The sequence below is a fragment of the Egretta garzetta genome, unplaced genomic scaffold (assembly GCF_000687185.1).
Source record: "Egretta garzetta isolate BGI_Z169 unplaced genomic scaffold, ASM68718v1 scaffold760, whole genome shotgun sequence".
Classification (NCBI taxonomy): domain Eukaryota; kingdom Metazoa; phylum Chordata; class Aves; order Pelecaniformes; family Ardeidae; genus Egretta; species Egretta garzetta.
In genome coordinates, this window is record NW_009258217.1 from 79419 (window position 1) to 85152 (window position 5734).

At 47.4% G+C, this 5734-nt stretch overlaps 1 protein-coding gene across 1 annotated transcript in view; it reads right to left on the reverse strand.

The window, feature by feature from the left end:
• Positions 1 to 4325, reverse strand: part of FAM20B (FAM20B glycosaminoglycan xylosylkinase) — a 30572-nt gene extending 26247 nt beyond the window's left edge. The window contains exons 1-4 of the mRNA XM_035900585.1: positions 4209 to 4325; positions 2831 to 2932; positions 1774 to 1873; positions 1139 to 1281 (exon numbers count right to left, since the gene is read on the reverse strand). The gene's annotated coding sequence lies outside the window, so the exon portion shown is untranslated. The remainder of the gene's footprint in view (positions 1 to 1138; positions 1282 to 1773; positions 1874 to 2830; positions 2933 to 4208) is intronic.
• Between the last annotated feature and the right edge of the window lie 1409 nt (positions 4326 to 5734).

The following is a 5734-nucleotide window of genomic DNA, read 5'->3' on the forward strand; positions in this document are numbered from 1 at the left end:
CTGCCCGGCGGGGAGCGGGAGCCGCCGCTCCAGGGGGCGGGTGGGGTTGTACCGCTGCGGGGGAGGGCGAGGTCAGAGGCAAGAGGCACCTTTGAAAGACATTAAAAATAGCGAGCTGTGGCTGCACGCAGCAGCGCTCCCTGGGAAGGGGCCGCTGTGGCGAAGATGCTTATGCACAACGATATTCAGAGGTATTTGGCTTCGGTGACGTATGGCCTTATTTATTCCATGTTATACAGAAAAGTGTTATTATTATTATTATTATACTATACAGCCCTATTACACTATAGTTTAAGGACTATGTTCAGTCCCAAACACTATACCTCCTTTAAAAAAAAAAACAAACCTCTACAGCGTGAACAGAATTTGTACATCTGTGCCCATGCTATCGCAAATAATAATTCAGTCATTTCCCTATGCTTACACATTCCCAGTAAAAAAATAACGCTCCAGCCTCGATTTAATCAGGCATCAGTGGAAGTTTGGCAGCCAAGGCACAGCTGGTGCAACGCTGACCTCTCTCAGCAGGAGTCACCGCTGAACAGCCCAGAAACATTCTCAGAAAAAAAATATGACGGCAAGAAAGGCGGTGGAGCAGCGGGTTGACACGAGGCACAGCTATTCCGGTCGCCCCCACCACCCAAGGGGCACACGGGCACCATACGTGCTCCCTAACTGCAGCCTACACATCCCCGTTCCTCCACAGCTCCTCCTCACCATCTAGAACACTTTTCTCCATCGGTTCTGCTCCATTTGCTGTTCCTGATCATTTTTCGTCCCTTTTGCCCACCCTGTTCCCACTTATTCCTGGAGTCAGCCCATCGAAACCATGGAAAAATCCCTCCCTCCCTTTCTTCAGAGCTCTTGAGGGCACCTCCCGTAGTTCTTCACCAACCCGCTACCCACCATCCAGGTCTCCCTCAACTGCATCTTGCTTTTTATTGCACAAAGTGTTGCTCAAGACTAAACACTTACTATTATTTCTTCCCCTCTTTATTTGGGTGGGGGGAGGGGAGAAGCAGCCCCAGCGCGTATATACTTGGAAGATGGTCTCCTACACAAACCTCTCCCTACCCTCGGGCGAGCGATGCAGGTCTGAAGGCCAAGTCAGAAAGGGGGAGCGCCAGATCTCAGTGACCAGGGCAATGAGAAGAAGGACAAGATTTCCATCACAGGAGCTCGCAGTGGAAGAAGCGGGCTGCTACACGCGGTGGCTCCATCCCTCGGCTTCTCCTCCTCTGTGCTGCAAGGGAAGGAGTTCGCCGCCAGGCGCGGGATCGGCTGTCAGGAAAGAGGGGAGCGATTGTTGAGAAACACACTGCGGTTACGTCCCGCTCCGGCCGGCTTCCACCGGCCCTTCCCTCAGCCAAAGAAAGTTTGTTTCTGTGGTGCTGGAAAGCAATCCCTCAGACAGAGAGAGGGAGAGAGACGGGATTTGGTGGCAAATTTTTCGACTTGCGCATGGATCTAACCTTCCCTATGCAGAGCATCCCGGATTTGTTTGGTACCATGCATCCCAACAGCACTGTTTTTATTATCACTGGCTTGCTGTGACTTTATAAACGTGGTTGGATGCAATACCTTCAGCTACTGTAGGACAGCAACAAATATTGCATTTGCAGACTGGCCTGTCTGAAGTGGAAAATAAATACGTTTCTTTCCAGGAATTTTCCCCTCCCCTCCTCCATTTTTAAAGTCTAGGAATGAAAACCTTTTTTTTTTTTTTTTTAACAGGACTTTTTAAAACCCCTTTGAAAAAAAGAAAAATCATACCTAATACTTTATGACTTCCTGCTCCGAGCTTCCAAGCGTCGCAAGCAAACATCTTCACAGACATCCAAACACAGGATACTTTTCTTGTGCAATGTTATTGCTAGAGGGAAGCATACTTAAATATATGTACATATATCTTAAAAGCACAGTTTCATTGTTCTATAGACTGCACCTCTGCTACCTCCTCACCCAATTAAAATTGTACACCCAACTACAATTATGGTTTTTCATTATTAATTAGCACATTAATATTTAAGTGTCAAGCACTTGACTACAGCTGTAGAAACATTAAGAGCTAGAAGTGGCCAAGTGGATTATGTTATGGACCAGCCACGGAGCTGGGGACAGTGGATGGCAGTGTGACCAGGAGGGGCCAGGGTAGTCACGATGGGCCATCATCTTCCGAAGCCGGCAGGCAGAAAAGCTCCGTTATTCTTTGCCAAGACAACAGCGGACTCCAAGGAAGATCAAGAAAAAGAGCAGATAGAGCTGGGGCTGCCTACAAAATTCGTAGGTCGTGGGAACAAGGACTGTCTCAGGCTGGAGAACAAGGTCTGACTGGGGAACAGCAGTCAAAGGACCATCTCAAAAGCTGGGGCTGGTGTGGGCAGGAAGCCAGAGAGGCTGTTAAATAATTCTATCTGCTCCAGGAAAAATCTCTGCGTGCTCAGAAGGAGAAAGCTTTAAATCAACATACACGCTGTCACCAGATGCTGCACAGATCTTCCTATTCAAAGAGGTGTGTGATCCTGGCAACAGACTGAAATCAGATTTATACAAGGCAAAAGAAATTCCCGAGTCAAGAACACCACTTAGACCCAGCGAAGCATGTTAAGTGTTGCTTTGCAGAAGATACCTATGTAAAACAAACCCACGTGCCAATGGAAACAATAAGCTGAAGTTACAGAAATAATTTCAGACAGGGTGACACTGAGGTCGGGTATCAAGCACAGGCTCTCAGATGGAAGCTCTCCAACTAAATAGGTGCTACCCCCAGCTCTGTATTTCTCCCTGCTAGGCAGTGGTGAGAAGAACTTGTATTGGTGCCTTGACTTACCTCTGAAGAGAATTTCTTTGACATTGTGACACGGGAACAGTGAAAGAACCTGAAACAGCAGGACCAGCTCAACGCTTGTGGGCAGCAGAGATGAGACAGAGCCTGGGGAAGGACAGGGAAGGTGAGTTCAGGAGGGCTTATGTGGACAGGGTCTTCTCCATCTTGGCAGGCTTGGCTGCCACCCATCATGGTGGTCAGTTAACCATATGGTGGTTAATTAACCATATGGTAGTTAATGCAACCTAGTGGCCTCCCTCCCCACACCCTCCTTGTGGTGCTACCCATAGGCAAAAGGAAGGGCCACAAGGTCCTGTTCCATGGAAAGATGCCACAAGAAAGCTTTCACCGTGACTAGAACGTGGCAAAGGGGTCCCTCAGTATACAGTCAAAAAGGCCAGATCCCTAGTACTGGGATCAGATGGATGGGATCCAGGCTTTGAATAATGTATAAAGCACACAGGAGTCTCCCAAGCAAGTAAGAAAAGCAAGCATGACACATGATGCCTCAATCAAGGTGACCTAATCAGTTGACAGCAGGTTTGCGCTGGCGCCTGTGGGGGAGACAGGCCAGGCAGGGTTTGCTCGTCTCCCCTAGACCTGTCCAGAGGGAAGGATGGGATACTGCTTTGCGTAAAGCCTCCAATGCTCCCCCAAAGCCAGCGAAACTCAAACTGCTTGCTGCGCACAACAGCGTGTCTAAATTAACACCTTGTCCTTCCTTGTGGTGTTCAAACTAGACGGGATTCATGCTAATATCACCAAATCTCTGCCAGCTGAGAAGTTCCACATCATCACTCCCTAATCTGCTCCAGGGGAAAAAAGAAAAGGAAAAAAAAAAAATAATAAATTCAACAGGGTTGGTTTGTGTAAGTGCTTTGAGATACACCTTGAGTGATTTTCCCTGAAGCAGATTAGGGAACGCACACCCCAGCTGCTCCCCAGGCAGTGCTGGGTGGAAGAGTTACAATAAGAAACTGCATGTGTTAGTATTTTAATAGAGCACCACACCCTGAGGCATGAAGTTAAAGCAGTTACGCAAGAGATTAAAAATCTTTTTATAGCAAGGAGTCTCAGGGCTTGTTCATACAGTTAGGCTGTGATTTTTATAATTAAATATTGGGGATTTTTTTCTCCAAAACTTTGTGTTTACCTGGAAGGACAAAAGCATACGTTTAACATTTAACTTCCTTAATTGCTTTGAAGCATCACTACAAAACAGCGTTTCTCTGCGGTATAATTGACAAGCAGCACTAAGGCGTCACCTCTCCCCCTAACAGGAAGGCTGGGAAAAGGAATAGCACCGCAACACAAATTTGCATTGCACAAGCTGGTTTTGTACTCCCTGCCTCCCCACCGGCACCTCTCCATGTGCGTGTACCTTTGACAGCCCCGTGCCTGCTCCTGCCTGTTTTCCTGCGTGGGAGTTGCAGAATCCCAGCCTCGTCCCCCACTGGAGCAGCCGCCAGCTCGCTGTAGATTGATCAAACCTCCTCCTGGCGAGGGGGAAGAGTCCTGGTCCCTCGGGAAAAGAAAACAAGGCAGTTAAACGAAACCCAGGTGTTGGTTGGGGTGGGTTTCCTGTGGAGCACGACTCCCACCCTCTGCACCCTTCCCACCAGAGGCTGCGCTGGGAGGAGAGAGGAAACTTGGGGATTATTAAAATCTCATCAGAGCTGCACACACACCGAAAACCCGACAGCAGCACTGGAGCGGCCATTTCGAATGGGTCAGTTCGGTCACTGCAACAACAAACCCTAAGGAGTTAAAGGCGGTTTTCTGCGCCTTCATGTTTTGCATGAAAGGAATGAAAGATTAAAAACATTTTTTTTTTCTTTTTTTTTTTTTGACTCAGAGTGTTTTGAAATTAAACTTTAAGTCTGGTTGTTTGATGAAGCATCAGTGGCCAAAATAAATTTTTACGAGGTAGAAACTGGTGAATAAAAGCTGTGTGCATTATTTTGACACTTGTTTAAAATACGAGGGGTCAGCACAGCCTGGGAAAAAGAAAGGGAGAAGAGGGTCTGGCTTGCTAGGAAACCAGACTCCCCAGAGTGGGATGGTGCCAAAGAAAAGGAGCAGTACCTACAGTAAAGCGATTTTCCCTTTCTGACTAGAAATAATAGAAGCGTTAGAGACACTGGATTAAAACGATAGTATTCTCAAGCTTCTCATAACAAGTCAAGCCATGTTCACCTGAGAGGCTGAAACAGGTCGCTGTGCCACAGTAACATGCCAGCCAGGATTTTGTATGCCTTTCTTCTTCCCTTGTATGTGTGTACTAACCCAAAATAATTCAGGATATTTAAATGATAACTAGCTGACTTTAGAGCAAACCAAGTCAGTCATACAGAGGCTCTTACGGCTCTTCCTATCACTTTTTCAGGATGTCATCAGCAGTCACGTGGATATTTCTCTATCTGTGTGACTGTTTTATCTGATTCCCAGTACGAAAGTGCTTCATTCTTCCTGTGAGCCTTCTGAAAGCGTGCTCAGCTGTTTTGAGGGAAGTCAGAGAAAGCATCCTGAACACAGGCTTAAGAACCGCCTTGGGGAACTTTTTAAAGTTATTTAATCTTGACCCCAACTTAGCTGCTTACACGACAGCTACGGTTCCAGGACTGAGAGTTGTTTTCATGAAAAAGGCTTCCGATTCCTCTCTTGATGAGATGGGGCATCACCAAACTTACCTAACCTTTATTTAAAAGGAACGAATGATGCTGTTTGTCCTCCGCGGCTAGGGGTCGGAATGCTTCCTTACAGGTAGGCCCTTGATGGTGTCCCTGCAGGGCTGTAGCTCATCTCTCCCCTTTCACTCAGAAGGCGGCTGTAGCACTGTGCAGTGGCTGTGAATTCAGGAGACAACCGAAAGGAAATACAGCTCTGCAAACAGCAGCCCTCGGGGCC